Here is a 20,384-nt window from a genome sequence, read left to right as displayed (position 1 = left end):
TTGTATAAGTAACATTTTGAATGACATTGATATGGAGAATTTCTTTCTTTTGTGATTATGAGCCTTTATTATATATTTATATTGAAATGTGATATATTGGTATTAAAAGATAATAGTTTAAAAGACAACGATTTAAAACCGTTGTTGTTGCTATCGCCTTCAAAGACAACGGTTAAAAATCATTGTCGTAGCCCCAAAAATCATTGTAACCGACAGTGCTATTAAAAGTGCTCTAAACAAAAATGGTTTTAAATTGTTATCTTTTCATTCAAAGACAACAGTTATAAACCGTTGTAAAATTGTTGTCGTTTCATTCAAAGACAACGGTTTAAAATCATTGTCGTAACCCCCCCTTTTAACAACATTGCCAATTACAACGGTTTTAAAGGGCCTACGACAACGGATAAAATCCGTTATCTTTTAATGTTTTTGTTGAAGTGTCCAGTCCCTCGTACGTTAGACGACTGAGTTATCGACTTGAGGTGGCCATGATGAGTCTATGATAGGAGGTCTCCGATCTTCGACGGGACATCCAGTTCTCAAGAGGAGAACCAGACTTGTCATACTAAGTTGATGGATTTCTTACGATCTTGGGGTTTTGACCTATCTTCCTTATCCTCGCAGTAGTATAGTCTTTGACTGTTATTATTCTTGTTTGGTTGTTGTTGACTTGATATGACTTTACTTTCACTTTAGTTACTAGTATTCCATTTCTCGTTAGCCAGTTTCACTTTAGTGATTTGACTTGCTATTGTTTATTACATAATGATTGATCTCACTATGTTATCAGAATAAAGGGGGAGGATTTATTTAAATAAATTCTAAACATGATCTCACTATATGTTTTCTTTAAAATATTTTTTTCTTTGAATATTCTTCTCATTTTTTTTGGAAATACTTTGAAAATTAGCTTTACATAGTTATATTTTTCAAAAGTACTTTGGATTTTTGAAATTAAAAAAATGTTTTTGACAAACTTACCTTGAAAAACTTCTTTTTGAAAAATATTTTTAGGATGTTTTGAAATGTTATTTTGTGCAAAAAAAAAATTACTTTAAGATGTTAGAAAAATTAAGAGTTTCCTTATCTTAAAAATCCTTATTAGAAAATTTTCTTTCCAATTACTTTTAGAAAAAAAAAATTGAGATCAATTTGAAATTGTGAATTCGAAAATTTGTTTAACATTATTTGCCAAAAGTTATTTTGAAAATTTTTTTCAAACTTAAAGAAGTTTTTGCAAAGAAAATATTACTTAGAAGTTTTGCTTTAAACTTCCTTTGAAAATATTACTTAGGCATTTCTCTCTAAACTTTCTTTTGAAAGTCTTAGAAAACTTTGAATTTTTAAAAATTAATTTGAAAACAAACTTTAAAATATTTTTGAAAAGTTATTACTTTTGAAAACTTACTTGCAATTTTTTTTTACACCTCCCTCAAATGAAGCTAACTTTTAGTAGTTGCTTGAAAAACTATGATTGCAATTTTTTTTCTCAAATTGTTACTTAGTTATTTATGTTTTATGCATGTAATTTTTTTGATGTATGACAAAGGGGAGGATAGTGGGTTAGGTTAGAAAAATCTACTCACTTTAAACATTTTATACTTTATTGCTTTATTGTATTTTTCCTAACTTAACCCAGGTTATCATTACATCAAAAGGGGGAGATTGTTGGTGCAGGTTGCACTAACAGTCTAGTTTTGATTTATGACAAATAGGTTAAAATTAGATGGGTTGTTTGTCTAACGCTTCTACCAAGTGTACAGGAGTTGACTGGTCTGAAGGACTTGACACCAGGCTGAAATCCAGCTAGGTCAGCGGGGCCCGATAGCTGGTGGGAAATCTAGCTAGGTCTGCGGGGCCCAATAGCTAGTGCGAAGTCTAGATAGGTCCGCGGGGCCCGATATCTGGCGGGAAGTCTAGTTGGATCCGCGGGACCTAACAACCGGCCGAAATCCAGTTGGGTCTGCGGCCCAACAATTGGCAGGAAGACCTAGTGGATCAAAGTCAAGTCAAGTGACTGCAGTTGGTAAGTGAAAGTAAGTAACTGGAGGAGAGACCCAGTGAGGACGCGTTCCCCATTGAGGGAACTGTAGGCGTTGATCCAACTTAGATCCATTTAGGAAATATAAGTTCAGATATTGAATAGATCCTGGACTCGGGGAGATATGATCTAATTACTAATCATGTTTTTGTTAGAGTGTATACTGAAAGCCTAAGCTTTTGTAAACATTTATTTTGAATAAAGAATCACATTTGGTCAAATTATCTACATTTACTTGTAGTTGTTCAATTAATTTATATTGTAGAAAACATAGTATGTGGTGTCACATACAGAAAATAATGTTATCAGTACCTTATAAATTATAAACAGTAGTTCACGACCAAGATGGAAAGGAACAAACCATCGGAAGGTCGTAGTGTAATTAGGTATTAGTTTATCTTAGCTATATAATTACACTAGTACACTTAGAGTGTATTGAGTAGGATCATTAGAGGTCGTTTCTTTTATACTGACTTTATAAAGGAACAAAGATCTCGGTTATTATGGAAGTGTGTGCTCTTAATCCTAATATAATAACAAGCACATATATTTGATATTTATTTCTTTAATTTATCAATGGGTGAGATTTAGTTTGATAAATCAATAAGCCCGATGAGTTGTGAAATGATATCACTTATAGTGTGTGTTGTTGATTAAAAAAGGAAACTGTGTCCTAGAAATCTAGGTTTAGAATGTCCCCAAGAGGAGCTCATAAGGATTGTCATGTTAAACCCTGCAGGTGGACTTAGTCCGACATGATGATAAGGTTGAGTGGTACTACTCTTGGACTAAGATAATTAATTAAGTGAGTTGTCAATAACTCATTTAATTAGTGGGCATTCATTATCTTAAACACAGGGAGACTAACATACTCATAATAAGAAGGAGCCCAAAAGTATAATTTGGGATTGGTGCGGTAGTTCAATAATAGTTCTCTAGTGGAACGAATTATTATTGATAAAATTAAGTTGTGTGTTCGGGACGAACACGGGATGCTTAATTTTATCGGGAGACCAAAACTAATTCCTCCTCTCGGTCCCTATCGTAGCCTCTTAATTATAGAGTACTATACCCACCTTCGTACCCATCTAAAAGAGGTCGGCCAAGCCTTGCTTGGAGCAAGGGGTCGGCCAAACCATGTTTAGATGGGAATGATTGTGGCCGACCCAAACATGGGTTCAATATATGTGTGGCCGGCCATTAAAAATAGAAAAGGAATTTTAATATTAAATTTTTTCTTATGTGGAATACATGATTTAAAAGAGAGTTTAAAAATTCAAATATTTCCTTTTATAAGATTCTACAAAAGATTAAGAGAAGAGTTAAATCTCTTTCCTTATTTGGAGATTAAAAGGTTGATTTTATTTTTGGTAAAAACTTTCCTTATTTATAAGTCATCCACATGTTGAAAAGATAAATTTTAAAATTATAGAAATTTTCTTTTATAACATCAACCATGAAGGGATTATTAAAGAGAAATTTTATTTTAAAATTTTTCTGGAAGCAAATTAGGAAGCTTTAATTTTTCTAGCGAAAAGTTTCCTTATTTGCTTGTTTTGATGTGGCCAGCCATATGCATTAAGAAAAGGATTTTAATTTTAATTAATTAAAATTTTCCTTTTCAATGGAAAAAGAATTAAAGAATGTTTTATTAAATTTTCCTTAATTGCCAAGGGTAAGGATTATAATAGAGGGGGTTTGGGTGCCTTCAAGATACACAACCTCTATTCTATTTCTCCCTCTTTTCTTCCTTGGTGTGGCCGGCCTCTTCCTTTTCTCTTCTCTCCATCTTTGTGGCCGAACCTCCTCTTCCTCTTGGAGATCAAGTGGTGGCCGGATCCTAGCTTGGAGAACAAGAAGAGGAAGCTTGCATCCCTTGGAGCTTGGTTGGTTGAAAAGGCTCTTCATCCTTAGGAGGTTTTGTGCTTGGCCGAAACTTGAAGGAAGAAGAAGAAGGTGCTAGGTGGTTCTTGTCTCGGAAGATCGTTGTCCACACAACGTCCGAGATTAGAAGAGGAATACGGTAGAAGATCAAGAGGTCATTATCTTCAAAGAAAGGTATAACTAATAATTATTTTTCGCATCATGTTAATTTTTTTTCTTTGTAAAAATACCAAATACAAGAGGCATGCGATTCTAGTTTTTCGAATTAGTTTTCGAAGTTGTGTTCTTTTGTTTTTTCTTTTCCTTGTGATTTGATTGTTCTTAGTGGTTAACCTAGGATTACTATGGGAAGGTTAAATATTTAATTTCCTTAAAAGGCTTTGTCTAGTCGGTGGTGGTTGCTCCCATATCTAAGAAGGCCAAGTGCCCCGCCATGCAGTACTGGAAGTCGATTTTGGAAATAGATATTTAATTATCTTCATGACCTAAGTGATTTGGATCGAACGTGTTAAGTTCTGCAGGAGATCCAAGTCTAAACCTAAAAGAACAAATAAGTTAAACTTAGGATCAAACGTGTTAATTTCCGCAAGCGATCCAAGTTTAATTTAAAAGAACACATGGTAGCTAGGAAAAGGTTCAGACCTTTGTACAAAATTTTTGTACAGTGGAACCATTAGCCTTTCCGAGTAGCAACCAACAATTGGTATCAGAGCTAGGGTTTTGCCTCTATGTATTTGGTATTCGTTTAATTATGCACATGTCATACATAATTTAGGCAGGATAATAGTAGGATGTGCTAACTTTGTGGATGCAGGATCCAACTATTATGGCTTATAGATGTTGTGTGTGTGATTGGACCCTTGGACATGTCAAGGTCAATTTATTGTGTGTGCATGATTGTATTATAAAATACAGCAGGAGTTATATTTAGTTTTATTAGGATTTTATTTTTTGATCTAGATACATGTACATTCCTTCAAGGAATATAGGATCAAAAATGTAAAATTCTATTTATGTCGCGGATCGAATCTTGCAAGGTGTGGAACCTTTTGAGAACCAGAGGCACAGCGGAACAAGGAGTAAGATGGATGCGACAACTAGACCCGGTGGCGGTGGCAAAAAATGGCAGCAGCTAGGGATGGCAACACACGGAGGATAACACTAGATAAAAGCCATAATAGTTGAAAATTAGTTTTTCTATTTATTGCTTTTATATTGTGCTTTGTGTGCTTGTTAGTATGCATGTTAAGTAGGTTAGCATAGTCAAAATTCCTCACTTTAAATAACTAAGTGGGAGAGGGATTTTAAATAAATTCCACGGTCTCCATTACTGGTTTGTAAGTGACGCAAACAAACTTGCGCGTTGGCTCTGAGTGCCTTCCTCCATATCGGATGAGTTTGTTTGCAAATCACTAGATCAAACTTCCATTTTGGATGACTATAGGAAATTAATTAAGAGCGTGTGATCTTCTCCATCGGAAGGGGCACAATCTTATTAATGGACTAAGTGTCAAGTAATGGTATACACTTAGGCTCATCTAATAGTATCCTCCCCATCGGAGTCACTGCTATTATTTGTGTGACCGAAGAAAACCAACTATTAATTTGTCATAAAGATAGGATGACATGATAATAAAATTAAAACCCCCTCTTACAAATGTTGAGATTTTGTATACATCCACACTATCGTGGCATACAAAATTCACAGTGTATGAGATAATTTTATTTGTCAGTTTGACAAGGACAATGTTTGGTTTTGTATACGTCCACACTATCGTGTCATACAAAATTCACGGTATTTGAGGTAATTTTATTTGTCATAAAGACTTATTGACAAGATAATTAATGGGTGAAACCCTGCTCTTACAAATGTTTGAATTTGTATACGTCCACACTATCGTGGCATGCAAAATTCACGGTGTTTGAGGTGTTGGTGAATTTAAATGATATTGTTTTGAGGAATCAATATTATCTCAAATTCAAATTTTTTGACCAAATATTTGATAGACCAACTATTAATTTTATTTGTCATAAACTTAGGATGACGAGATAATAAAATTAATGGATAAAATCTCCTCTTTGATTTTGTATAAGTTCACACTATCGTGACATACAAAATTCATGGGATTTTAAGGTGTTGGTCTTGACCAAATATTTTTGTGATTATTAGGATTTAAAATGTTTGTCAATCCCCTAGTTGTTATACTATAGAATAGACTTAGTTGCCCTAATTGTATTGATTGAAAATAGGAGTTGGACATTTAAGGTAGACTGCCCTCATAGAGCTAAGAACAAAATAGGTGTATTTCATTCATTAGTTAATATATGATTAGTGATGTTATCTACCGGTACCTGGTATGTAGATACAGGAGCCACTGATCATGTCTGCAATTCATTGCAGAGGTTCCAGGAAACCCGATAACTATATGAAGGGAAAATCACCGACCACATGGGTATTGTTACAAAAGTAGTAGCTGTTGCAGTGGGAGAAGTTTATTCTCTGATAGGAATTAAAAATGGATTTTAAGAAATTGTCTTTACGAACCAAGTTTAGAAAGAACTAGTTTTCGGTTTCTAAACTATTAAAGAATAGATATTGTGTCTATTTTGATTACAAAGTTGTTATCAAGAAAATAGGAAAGATATCTATTCTGGTACATTGGTTGACAATTTATAAATCCAATAACTCCCACATATGCAATAAATGAAAATTAGTAACACATCTTCTAACTTTAATAAGAGAAAGCAATCCTTCAAAAATGAACCAATCACATCCTTGGCAGTCCGAGGCTAGGATTCAAAGGATAAAAAACTAATGAACTCTTGGGTTCATTGGTAGTGGAAATCTTTCCAATCCTGCGGATCTTACTTGGAAGGAAAAATAACCAAGAAGCTTTTAAGTCTAAGGAGTATAGAGCCAAGGATGTGTTGGAATTGGTTCATTCTGATTTGTGTGGTCCTATGACTATCCAGACAAGAGGTAGGTTCGAATATTTCATCTATTTTATAGACAACTATTCGAGATATATATACATTTACTTGATGCACCGCAAGACTAAGTGCTTTGATTAGTTCAAAGAGTACAAGGCTATTGCGGAGAAACGTCAAAGTAAAAGTATCAAGTCACTATGGTAAGATCGTAATGGCGAGTACCTCTTGGGAGAATTTAGGAGTCACTTATCAGAAGTCGGGATTTAATCCCAACTAACTGCACCTGGTACACCCCAACAGAATGGTGTAAGTAGAAAGAAGGTATAAGGCTCTTATAGAATAATTAGATCGATGATGAGTTATTACCAAATTCGTTTTAAGGATATACACTGGAAATGGAAGTGAACATAATACCTTCTAAGTCAGAACTCTCTACTCCCATAGAATTGCAGAATGGTCATAAGCCTAATCTGAAGCATATTCGGATTTGGGTGGTCTAGTACGTGAGAGACACTGATAAGTTGGACATGAGTTCACTTGTTTGTGAGTTATCCTAGAAAAATGAAAAGAGGTTTATAGTCCTTAAAATCGGAAGGTCATTATTGGCACCAATGCTCGATTTTAGACTATACTATGAACCACAAGCCCATGAGTAAAAATTGTTCTTAAGGAAATTAAAGGACACGTCTAACCTAGTACCAACTGTACAAGATGAAATATCACAAGAAACTGCAACACGTATCACAAATGATACACAGTGTCTTGTCGTAGTGGGAGGGTTGTTAGGCAACCTAAAAGATTCATGCTTTAGGAGAGTCTTTGGACTTGATCCCTGGTAGACATGAACTTGGTCCTTGGACATATGACGAAGCACTCCAAGATAAAGATGCAACATCTTGGCAAAGAGCAATAATGAAGAATTAGAATATATGTATTCTAATAAAGTCTGGGAGCTTGAAAAATCACCAAATGGTGTAAAAGCCATTAGGTCTACAATAGAAAAGGAAGGACAGACAGGAAGGTGTATACTTTCAAAGCAAGGCTTGTTGAAAAAGAGAAACCTTTTACTGGTAGCCATGCTTAAAGTCTATCCGGAATCCTTTATCTATTGTTGCTCATATGGATTATGAGATTTGGCAAGTGGATGTCAAGACAGTTTTCCTTAACGGAAGTCTTGAAGAAAATATTCATATAAAGCAACCGGAAGGGGTCATTGCAAAGGACAAAGAAGCATCTTGTGTGCAAGCTCAATCAGTCTATGGACTGAAGCAAAGCTTCAAGGTCTTGGAACATTCGGTTTAATAAAGTAGCCCAGACCTATGGGGTTATTTTATAACTGAATGAGTTTTGTGTATACAAGAAGTGTGATGGAAACGTGGTGATATTTCTTGTACTATACGTAGATAACATTTTTGGTAGTTGGAAACAATATCAAAGTGTTGTCGAAAGTAGGGGTATGATTGTTCAAACAATTCGATATGAAGAACTTATGAGAATGTGCACACATTCTTGGGATCAAAGTCATAAAGGATCGCAAGAAAAGAATGTTGTGCTTATCCCGATCTTCATACAATCCTTGCTCATTTTAGAATGCAGAACTCCAAGAAAGGTTTCTTACCTTTTAGGCTTGGAGTAGCTTTATCTAAAGAGATGTCTCCGAAGACATCAAAGGAGATAGAGAACATAAAGGCAGTTCCTTATGCTTCGGCTGTGGGAAGCCTAATGTATGCAATGCTGTGTACGAGACCGGATATCTGTTTTGCCTAAGGCATAGTTAGCAGATATCGAAGTAACCCAGTACCGGGACACTAGACTGCCATAAAGCATATATTAAAGTACCTTAGAGGGACTAGAGATTATATGCTAGGCAGATAATTTGCACCCTGTGGGTTACACGAATTCTGGTTTCCAATCAGATAAGGGACAATAGTAAGTCAACCTCGGGGTTTTTGTGTTTACTTTAGGAAGTAAAGCCATCACTATGGAGGAAGCGTTAAGCATATGTGTTTTTTGGACTCCACCGTAGAAGCTGAGTATATGGCAGCCTCTGAGGTAGCCATAGAAGCTATATGGCTCAGAAACTTCAAGATGGACTTAGAAATGATTTCTGGTTTACCCAAAATTATAGTGGTGCAGTAGCAAACTCGAAGAAACCATAAGTCCATAAGGCAAGTAAACACAATAGAGCGCAAGTACTACTCAATACGAGAAATCGTATAACGAGGAGAAGTTGTTGCCGCTTAGATTGCATCAAGTAATTGTTGGATCGTGAAACGTCGATAGAGGGGGGGTGAATATCGATTTAAAAAATAGTGTTAAAAAGAGTTAAACGCAGCGGAATTTAAAAACAATAGACACAGTAATTTTTACTTCGTTCGGAGCCTGTGACGACTCCTACTCGAAGGCCCGTACTCCGTGAGTACTTTCGTTGGGCAATTCACTAGCAATTCGAAATAATGATTACAAAGACATTACAAGGAATGCTAATGAAAATTAAAACAAAGCTATACCGATAGAAAGAAAACCACAAAAACAGGAGCACGTTGTCGGAGCTTCGTTAGCGTCGTTGGAGCACAAAGCAGCAGAGCAAGCAGTCTAAGAGTTCTTTTTGTTGTTGTTATGAAGCTCCCCTCAGACCCTCCTTTTATATGAGGCTCGGGGCGCCCCGGATCCCTTCCGGGCGCCCTGGTGGGACGTGGCAGGTCCAACCAGCAAGCTTCACGTGGCGATGCGCGAGTTTGGATGAAGTTTGCCTCCCGGGTGCCCGGATTCCTTCCGGGCGCTCGGACCCTGTTTTCCCACAGAATCCGTCCTGCAAGACAAACGTTAGTCCGGAGGCAAATTTACCCTGCAACACAGATTGTTAGCAAAAGCAAAGTGAGTATGAATTAGCAAAAAGGAGTATGACTTAGATTCCATCTTTCCGAGACCAGAATCTAGTCACGATCTCGACTTAGATATCCGAAATGGATCTAAGTCGGATCGGCGCCTAATGTTCCCTTCCTGGGAACGCATCCTCGCAGTCACTCCCCTTCAGTGACTTACCTTACTTACCTGCCAGACGTCCAGTCAGCCCGTCGACCTGTCTGGACTTCGTGCCAGCTATCCGGTCAGCCCGTCGACCTAGCTGGACTTCGTGCCTAAGCGTCCGGTCAGCCCGTCGACCCGCTTGGACTTCGTGCCAGCTATCCGATCAGCCCGTCGACCTAGCTGGGCTTCGTGCCAGACATCCGGTCAGCCCGTCGACCTGTCTGGACTTCTCCTGCACACTCGATCAGAGTGTTAGACAACAACAGACTAACTTAACCTGATTTGTCATTCATCAAAACTTAGGTTAAATCGTTAGTGCTAACCGCACCAACAATCTCCCCCTTTTTGATGGAATGACAGCCTGGTTAAGTTAGTGAAAACATATGCATGAAAAAAACAAGCATTTAAAGGGTTTTTAAGTTAGTTTGTATTTTTAATTTTGGTTTAGCTAACTTAACCACCTAACCCTCCCCCTTTGTCATTTATCAAAAGAGCTAATGTCAAGTAAGCATAAATACAGACTTTAGACAAAGTAAGAAATTGTAAGAAATTGTAAAATACCGGAAAATAGGCGAATATTAATAAGGGAATTTTTCAGAATTTTTGGAAATTTTCCGGGAATATTTCAGAGCTCGTATGGACGAGTTAACGGGGACAAAATGGGGTCAGGAAAAGCCTGTTTTGGCTACCTTATTTAAAAGAGGAAAAGTTGAATTTCTTAATTTCCTTTTTCTTTATTTATTTTGTTCTTCAGTTTTTATTTGTGTCGCCGTTCACTTCTTCTCCCCCGACACCAAGCCGCACGCCCGATTCTCCTCCCTTGCCCTAACTGTTGCATAAGGCGGTTCTTCCCCTTCTCCTTCGGTTTCTTCCTTGCCGCCACCCACTTCCTCTTCATTCTCTTCTCTCCCGAGTTTTCTTCCGCACGGAACTAGGTCTGCAGCGCGTCGCCGACCCGAGTAGCATCGCCACTGCCCGTCGCCCTAGCCGTGAGATTCCGATCACTGGCCGCCGGCTCTTGGTCCCCGATCGCGACCACGCCGGTCTCCCTTGTGCCCTAGCCACCTCGCGTCGCCGCCATAGCCAACGCTGCCGGAGAAGTGCCGTCGGTCGCCTCCTTTGTGCCGGCAACCGAGTCTAGTGCCGATTTTTCCTCTCTTCCCTTCGCTGTGGAGTTCTGGTGCCACCATCGCCGACGACCGAGCCTATTGCCGACGCTCTTCCTTCTGTTCTTTGTGCTGTTAGGGTCGAGCCTCACTGAAGGACCTCACTGTGCCGCCTCTCTTCTGTTCCTGATCAATCTTCTTGGTGGAATTAGGTCACGGTTGAGGTAAAAGTTTGTTCTTGGTTTTGGATTTATGTTTTTGATCAGGATAGTGTGGCTGATTTTCGGTAGTAATTAAGTAATTGTTGGCAGCAACAACTCTAAGTGGGGCAGCAACTCTTTGGTCTACAGCAGCAGTTATTCATTTCGGCAGGACTGTCCCTAGTTGTGGATTAACATCGGTTGCGAGTAGAGGTAAGGTGTATTAATTTGTTTTGGTATTAGGTTTGTATTTGGAAGAGTTCAAGTTGATTTAGGTTTAGATCTAAATCAAATTGTATAGTGGAACGAATTAGGGTTTATGAAGCTAACCCTATTTGGTCAAGGTTTATGGATTAGGGGTTTGCCCTAATTTAGAGTTAAAGAATTTATTTAGCTATTTATAGGAATTTAGCTAAATAATCGTATATCTATTTGATACAGGATTTTGACACGAGACGAGTATCTCGGAGTCAGATTTGGACCTTTCTATTATCGGAGGCGGGTACTTTTGACTTTTTATCTTTGATATGCTTAGTAATGAAATTAACACGTTGCATTAATTATGTTTCTTATCTGTTTCGGTTAATCACTACCCAAATCTTGGTTCATGCTTGATTGATTGATTGGTTTGCATCTCATGTATATTTTACCTGTTTATACATGCTTATAGGGGGTAGTGATATACCATGCTTCACCATGTTCAGGACCTAGGTTTTTATACCTTCTGTGTACCTTTGATTCGATATGATTCGTTGACCTAGGGTGCACTTTTCTATATATATGGATTAGGTCAGGATGTTTTTATGGTTGTTGCCATGCACCATTTGCATGATTGCATGTTGTGCGATAGTCCGCTCCATTATTGTTGAGCACATCGCCAGTTACATGGATCTGCACACACCACCACTCATGGGTTAGTGGTCGATTCAGGCAGAGTGTGTTGCAGCAGGGACTCTGTTAGGCACCGTTGGTCCACTCATGGGTAGTGTGACACAACGTGTTATCCGGCAGGGATTCCTCTCCGTCATCGTGTACCGGGAGTTGAGAGCATTGTGCTCCCCCATTTATGATTTTGGGGTAGGAGGATAGGTGTACTCCGACAGCATCCCGTCCACTCGGTCACACATCAGGAGTAGTGACGACAGAGTGCACGGTTGTCACAGCCCTACCCACTCGGCCACACTATTGTGTGAGATGATCGACTGGCGTCAGGGGTGACCAGGACGCATCATTGGCATCATATGCATGATGCATTTATTGCTTGTGTTTGTGTTTGCTGCATTTATATGCTGCATATTGTTTGGATACCTATGTTTGACATGCATACAGGATTTCCCTATCCCTCGGACTGTTTGACCTTATACTCAGGACCTGGTTGGTACAGTATTCTCCTATTTACTTCAGATGCATTTTTATCTTTCTTATCAGAAGACTGTACGCATGATTAGTGCTAGGTGATATTTCTTTACTTTGCATATCAATTGTACCTGCTGAGTGTTGGACTCACCCCGCCTCCATTGTTGTTATTTTCAGGTTGATGCTGTCCGGAGGGAGTTCCAGTCGCTAGTCCTCACTGCACATAGTGCTAGTCCCTGCAGACCTCGAGGATATGTTTGGTTTTCTTTGGTTTCTTTTCTGTTCTAGACTGTTTTGAACATGTTATGTTTTGGATATTCTGCTTATGGATATTGTATGGATTTTATTATTACGATGGATTTGGATTTGGATATTATTTTACTACATGCCTGCCTGGACGGCAGAAGAGGTGAGTTCGTCGGATTTGAGCTTTACGAGGGTAGTGGAGTAGGGTGGATTTCGAGTCAGAGTATTATTTTACTGTTTAATTATCTTAACTGAGTGGTTGTGACAGCCAGAGGCTGAATAAATTATAAATACTACGTGGTGTTTGCTTTTATTTATTGTTATTATTCCAGCCGCCTGTGGCTGATGTATATGTGATATGTAGAAATTTCAGATTGTCCACCGTACAGGGGAGATGCTGCTGAAATTTTCTCGGACAGGGACCCCTCTGGGGCGTGACAATTTAGTGGTATCAGATCACAGTTTTACGATCTTTGTTTTCATATTTTGGATATTTAGGATAACCTTATACCAAGGTTTGACGATACTTGGTTGGTTTCCGTTTGTTGGATTTTGAGATTTATCTGATACCAATTTATTGGTATCAGAGCAGGTTATGATACCTGCTTTTGGTGTTCTGGAGATTTATCGGATACCTGTTGTTGGTATTCTGGATATTTGGGTTAGCCAGGTTTGCGAGTCAAACTGGGCATTTTCGGATTTCTGTTGTGGTTATGTTTCGGATTTTCGTTCGGATTTATTTGGATTTCCGGCGATATTCTCGTTCGGAATTTGAGGTCAAAAGTTGGGGACTGGACAGCGACGGAACATCTCCAGACAGCAAATAGGTATGATGTTTGTTTTATGATTTATATACTTGTAGTAATATCTGTAATTTAATTTAACAGATATGAGACGATCTACTCGTATTGCTGCGAGACGTGGTGCTGGACGACCACGTGCGAGGACCACGGGATCTCTGGATATGCCAGAGATGCCCACTATTAGTGAGCCTGTCAGTCAGGGACAGACTCAGCATGCTGCGGGCACGTTGGGCTTTCAGACCCCGACGGCTCCTATAGAGGTACCCACCTCGGTTGTGCCGAGCGTACCTATTCCTACAGTAGTTCCGGTACCATCAGGGGTACCATTGACGTACCCGACATCTGCTCTAGCGCAGCCTACAGCGTATTCAGTACCACCGCCACTTGGACCCACCGTGTATCCGGCACCAGCAGCCCCTGTGCCCCCAGTACATACGGTGTACCCAGCAGCACCTGCATTAGGGATATCGGCTACTCCGCATCCGGTACCATTACCTACCGTACCTCCAGCTACGGCCACTTTTATTTCCCCGGCAGTACCACCGACGGCTTATACTCCAGTTTATACAGCAGCACCGGGAGTTCCTCCTCCGGTTTATTCCGCGGTACCACCTGTAGTATCAGCTCCAGTGTTTCCGCCAGTTCCTGCAGCCGTCCCGACACAGATCACTGATATTGTTGCTGCACGAGCTAGGATTCCAGCGTTGGCTGAGTCAATGAAGACTCGTTTCACTCTTTTTCGCGGAGATCTCGATCCGAGTCTGGCTCTATCATGGATAGAGACTATGGAGCAGACTTTCTTCTATATGGCTTGCTCCGAGTGGGAGAAAGCAGAGCTGGCTGCCTATCATTTACGGGATGAAGCTAATGCCTGGTGGATTACTCAGCGTTCTATTATTGGTGAGCGTAACGTCACGTGGACCAGGTTCAGAGAGGCTTTTGAGAGCCGTTTCTTTCCACTGTCTTATCAGATGGCTCGCCGACAGGATTTTATGAGTCTGAGGCAGAATAACCGCTCAGTGACCGAGTATAATACTGAATTCCTCCGGTTGTCTCAGTTTTGTCCAGAGCTAGTTGCAGAGGACAGAACTCGCATGATGTAGTTTATTCAGGGACTGGATGGTTATCTGCATGTACGACTTGCCGGTTTAGGGATCACATCTTACTCTGATGCACTGGCTCGAGTTTTGATGATAGAGTTAGCTCAACAGACAGCATATCCGGACAGGAAAAGGAAGTATACGGGTCAGACATCAGGGCAGATCTAGCAGTCACAGGCGACAGGACAACATCAGAGTAGTCGCAGACGGTCAGGTCAGAGTTCTTCTGGGATATCTCGTAGGCCTCAGAAGTAAGGGCGGTCTTCTTCAGGACGTTCCCGGTTTTCTCAGCAGAACCGGCAACCACCTTCCAGTGATACTAATTGTTTCAGATGTGGATCCAGAGATCACCTCACCCCAGCTTGCTCGCTGGGACAGTCAGTTTGCTTTTATTGCAAACTGTCGGGGCACCTCAGCACACGGCTTCCGGAGGGTCAGGTCAGAGGGGACAGTCTAGTCAGTCAGGGGCATATCGACGAGGGCAGAAAGCCCAATCTTCACAGCGTCAGCAGGGAGCAGCTCCCTCAGCAGCAGCATTTGGCATGCTTGGACAGGAGTACTCCAGTGCTTCCATAGCACCCCAGAGTTCTATTCCAGGACCTTATTATCCGACTCAGGGGCAGTACCAGACTCAGTTCCAGCCAGCTGCACAGTATCAGTCACCATCCTCTCAGTCTTCTCTGGCAGCATTACCACCTCCTCCTCCGCCAGAGACTGGTCGTGTTCATGCTATTACCAGAGAGGATGCTCAGCGGGCCGACGGATCCGTTTTCCGCGGTACGATTTCCATTTATGCATTTTCCGCTGATATTTTGATTGATACTGGTAGTTCGCATTCTTTTATATCCCGTACCTTTATGCGGGAGATTGGTAGATTACCTACTGTTAGACTGCAGCGGTTGACCGTCTCCCTACCGTCTGGTGATACTTTAGACGTCACCCAAGAGGTCAGAGGTTGCCCGTTAGATTTTGGCAACATGACACTTACGGTAGATCTTCTAGTATTGGAGATGATCGAGTTTGATATCATACTTGGCATGGATTGGCTATCAGTATATCATGCTACCGTTGATTTCCAGACGAGGGTGGTCACCTTCTAGCCTCCGAACCAACCCTCGTGGAGTTTCACTGGCATTAGAGACGACGGCATCTCGATTATTTCGGCGATTCAGGCTCAGAAGTTGTTGTCACATGGCTGTCAGGGTTTCCTATTATCTTTGATTAGTACAGACGACAGCAGCAGTTTGCAGCTCTCCGACATTTCTGTAGTCCGAGAGTATCCAGATGTATTCCCTGAGGAGCTTCCTGGTTTGCCTCCTAGAAGGCCAGTGGAGTTCACTATTGAGCTGATTCCGGGAACCTCACCGACATCGAAAGCTCCGTATCGTATGGCACCGAAAGAGTTGAACGAGCTGAAGGTTCAACTCCAGGAGCTTTTGGATAGGGGATTTATACGCCCTAGTGTTTCACCATGGGGTTCTCCAGTTCTGTTTGTCAAGAAGAAAGACGGTACTATGAGGTTATGTATTGACTACAGACAGTTGAATGCAGTGACCGTCAGAAATAAATATCCTTTACCACGGATCGAGGATTTGTTTGATCAGCTCAGAGGTACTTCAGTGTATTCTAAGATTGATCTTTGATCCGGATATCATCAGTTGAGGGTCAGAGACTCAGATATCCAGAAAACAGCTTTCCGTACGAGATACGGTCATTATGAGTTTTTGGTAATGCCATTTGGGCTTACCAATGCTCCAGCGGTGTTTATGGACTTGATGAACCGTATTTTTCTTGAGTATCTGGATCAGTTTGTTATCGTTTTCATTGATGACATATTGGTCTACTCGCATTCCGAGGAGGAGCATGCACAGCATCTTCGTATAGTCTTGGAGATTCTTAGACGACAGCAGCTGTACGCGAAGTTCAGCAAGTGTGCATTCTGGTTATCCTCAGTTGGTTTTCTTGGACACATGGTTTCTAGCAGAGGTATTTCAGTTGATCCTCAGAAGATCGAGGCTGTCACCAGTTGGGAGCAGCCGAAGTCAGTGCAGGAGATCCGCAGTTTTCTGGGACTAGCAGGATATTACCGATGTTTTGTCGAGGGTTTTTCGCGTATTGCTATGCCGCTGACACGCCTTACTAGGAAGGGCGTGAAGTTTACGTGGACAGAAGATTGTGAGACCAGCTTTCACGAGCTGAAGCGGAGATTAGTGTCGGCTCCAGTTTTGGTTTTACCTTCTGGAGAGGATGGATTTGTACTTTACACCGACGCGTCTCTACAGGGTTTGGGCGCTGTTCTGATGCAGCACGGTAGAGTAGTCTCTTATGCTTCTCGTCAGCTGAAGGAGCATGAGAAGAACTACCCAGTTCATGACTTGGAGTTAGCTGCCATCATCTTTGCTCTGAAGCTTTGGTGTCATCATTTATACGGTATCACATTTGAGATTCTCACTGATCATAAGAGTCTCAAATACATTTTCACTCAGAAGGAGCTTAATCTCCGACAGAGGAGATGGATGGAGTTCCTGAAGGACTACGATTGTACCATTAGCTACCACCCGGGGAAAGCTAATGTGGTTGCCAATGCGCTCAGCAGGAAGTCCAGAGGGACTTTAGCTTGCCACCAGATTTCGTTTACGGATTTGATTTAGAGTTTTTCTGAGTTAGACCTTGAGGAGCAGGGACCGACAGAGCAGGGTATTTTGGTTACCATGGTTGCTCAGTCGTCGATCAGGACTAGGATCCGAGAGGCCCAGGCTGGTGATCAGCATTTGAAGTTCATTAGCAGTCAGATAGCTTCCGGGCAGCAGACCGAGTTCACACTAGACGAGGAGGGTGTTATATACTTTCGAGGCAGATTATGCGTACCTCAGTCTCATCCGGTCTTACAGGAGCTACTTCAGGAGGCACACCGTTCTCGATTTGCGATCCATCCGGGCGGGACCCGTATGTATCGAGACTTGAGGCGTTCCTACTGGTGGAACGGCATGAAGAAACACATCGTGGATTTCGTAGCTAGATGTCTTGTGTGTCAGCAGGTGAAGGCTGAACACCAGAGACTTGCAGGATTACTTCAGTGGATTCCTATTCCTGAGTGGAAGTGGGATCACATTACCATGGACTTTGTGGTAGGATTGCCGAGGACACGACGAGGTCATGACGCGATTTGGGTAATCGTTGATCGATTAACCAAATCCGCGCATTTTTTTAGCGATTCGGAGGATTGATCCCCTGGATCGATTAGCAGATTTGTATTGTCGAGAGATTATCAGACTACATTGTGTTCCACTGAGTATCATTTCGGATAGAGATCCACGGTTCACGTCTCGTTTCTGGCAGAGTCTGCAGCAGGCCTTGGGCACACAAATTGCTTTCAAGATCTGCCTTTCCATCCACAGACAGATGGACAGTCAGAGCGGACCATTCAGACTTTAGAGGACCTACTGAGGTCATGTGTTATGGATTTCGGAGGCAGTTGGGAGGACCATCTGCCGTTGGTAGAGTTTGCCTACAACAACAGCTTCCATTCGGCTATCCAGATGGCACCGTTTGAGGCGTTGTATGGTAGACCTTGTCAGATGCCCGTCCTCTGGGATGAGATTGGAGAGACCCAGTTGTTGGGACCTCATAGAGTTCAACAGGATGCAGAGTTGGTCCGTACTATTAGACGGAGGATGTCAGAGGCGCAGGATCGCCAGAAGAGTTATGCTGATCGGAGACGCATACCACTAGAGTTCTTTGTTGGCGACCATGTATTTCTACGAGTTTCACCCACGAAACGGGTGAAGAGATTTGGCCTCAGAGGTAAGCTGGCTCCGCGATACATTGGTCCTTTCGAGATCTTGGAGAGGATCAGAGCAGTAGCTTACCGACTGGCACTACCACCGTCCCTGTCAGGCGTGCATGATGTATTTCATGTATCCATGCTGAGGAGATATGTACCCGATCCGACGCATGTGCTGGCAGATATTCCAGTTCCTGTTCAGCCTGACATTTCATATGAGGAGGTTCCGGTACGGATTCTCGACCGGAAAGAGCGTCAGTTGCGGAACAAGACTATCCGGCTGGTTAAAGTCGGATGGCAGCATCATTCAGATGAGGAGGCTACTTGGGAGCTCGAGGATACTATCCGAGCTCGATACCCCATCTTTTCACTTGAGGTATGTGATTTATTTACCGTTCAGCATTTATACTCTATATCTGTTGTTAGTACTTGCTGATGGTAGATAACGAAATTTGGGGACCAAATTTTTATTAGTGGGGGAGAATGTAAAATACCGGAAAATAGGTGAATATTAATAAGGGAATTTTTCGGAATTTTTGGAAATTTTTCGGGAATTTTTCAGAGCTCGTATAGACGAGTTAACGGGGACAAAATGGGGTCCGAAAAAGCCTGTTTTGGCTACCTTATTTAAAAGAGGAAAAGTTCAATTTCTTAATTTCCTTTTTCTTTATTTATTTTGTTCTTCGGTTTTTCTTTGTGTCGCCGTTCACTTCTTCTCCCCCGACACCAAGCCGCGCGCCCGATTCTCCTCCCTTGCCCTAACTGTTGCATAAGGCGGTTCTTCCCCTTCTCCTTCGGTTTCTTCCTCGCCGCCACCCACTTCCTCTTCATTCTCTTCTCTCCAGAGTTTTCTTCCGCACGGAACTAGGTCTGCAGCGCGCCGCCGACCTGAGTAGCATCGCCACTGCCCGTCGCCCTAGCCGTGAGATTCCGAACACTGGCCGCCGGCTCTTGGTCCCCGATCGCGACCCCGCCGGTCTCCCTTGTGCCCTAGCCACCTCGCGTCGCCACCATAGCCAACGCTGCCGGAGAAGTGCCGTCGGTCGCCTCCTTTGTGCCGGCAACCTAGTCAAGTGCCGATTTTTCCTCTCTTCCCTCCGCTGTGGAGTTCTGGTGCCACCATCGCCGACGACCGAGCCTATTACCGACGCTCTTCCTTCTGTTCTTTGTGCTGTTAGGGCCGAGCCTCACTGAAGGACCTCACTGTGCCGCCTCTCTTCTATTCCTGATCAATCTTCTTGGTGGAATTAGGTCACGGTTGTGGTAAAAGTTTGATCTTGGTTTTGGATTTATGTTTTTGATCAGGATAGTGTGGCTGGTTTTCGGTAGTAATTAAGTAATTGTTGGCAGCGACAACTCTAAGTGGGGCAGCAACTCTTTGGTCTCCAGCAGCAGTTATTCATTTCGGCAGGACTGTCCCTAGTTGTGGATTAACATCGGTTGCGAGTAGAGGTAAGGTGTATTAATTTGTTTTGGTATTAGGTTTTTATTTGGAAGAGTTCAAGTTGATTTAGGTTTAGATCTAAATCAAATTGTATAGTGGAACGAATTAGGGTTTATGAAGCTAACCCTATTTGGTCGAGGTTTATGGATTAGGGGTTTGCCCTAATTTAGAGTTAAAGAATTTATTTAGCTATTTATAGGAATTTAGCTAAATAATCGTATATCTATTTGATACAGGATTTTGACACGAGACGAGTATCTCGGAGTCAGTTTTGGACCTTTCTATTATCGGAGGCGGGTACTTTTGACTTTTTGTCTTTGATATGCTTAGTAATGAAATTAACATGTTGCATTAATTGTGTTTCTTATCTGTTTCGGTTAATCACTACCCAAATCTTGGTTCATGCTTGATTGATTGATTGGTTTGCATCTCATGTATATTTTACCTGTTTATACATGC

This window comes from Zingiber officinale, chromosome 8A (assembly GCF_018446385.1).
Source record: "Zingiber officinale cultivar Zhangliang chromosome 8A, Zo_v1.1, whole genome shotgun sequence".
NCBI lineage: Eukaryota > Viridiplantae > Streptophyta > Magnoliopsida > Zingiberales > Zingiberaceae > Zingiber > Zingiber officinale.
The sequence above is the reverse complement of the archived record's forward strand: the minus strand, read 5'-3'. Positions refer to the sequence as shown.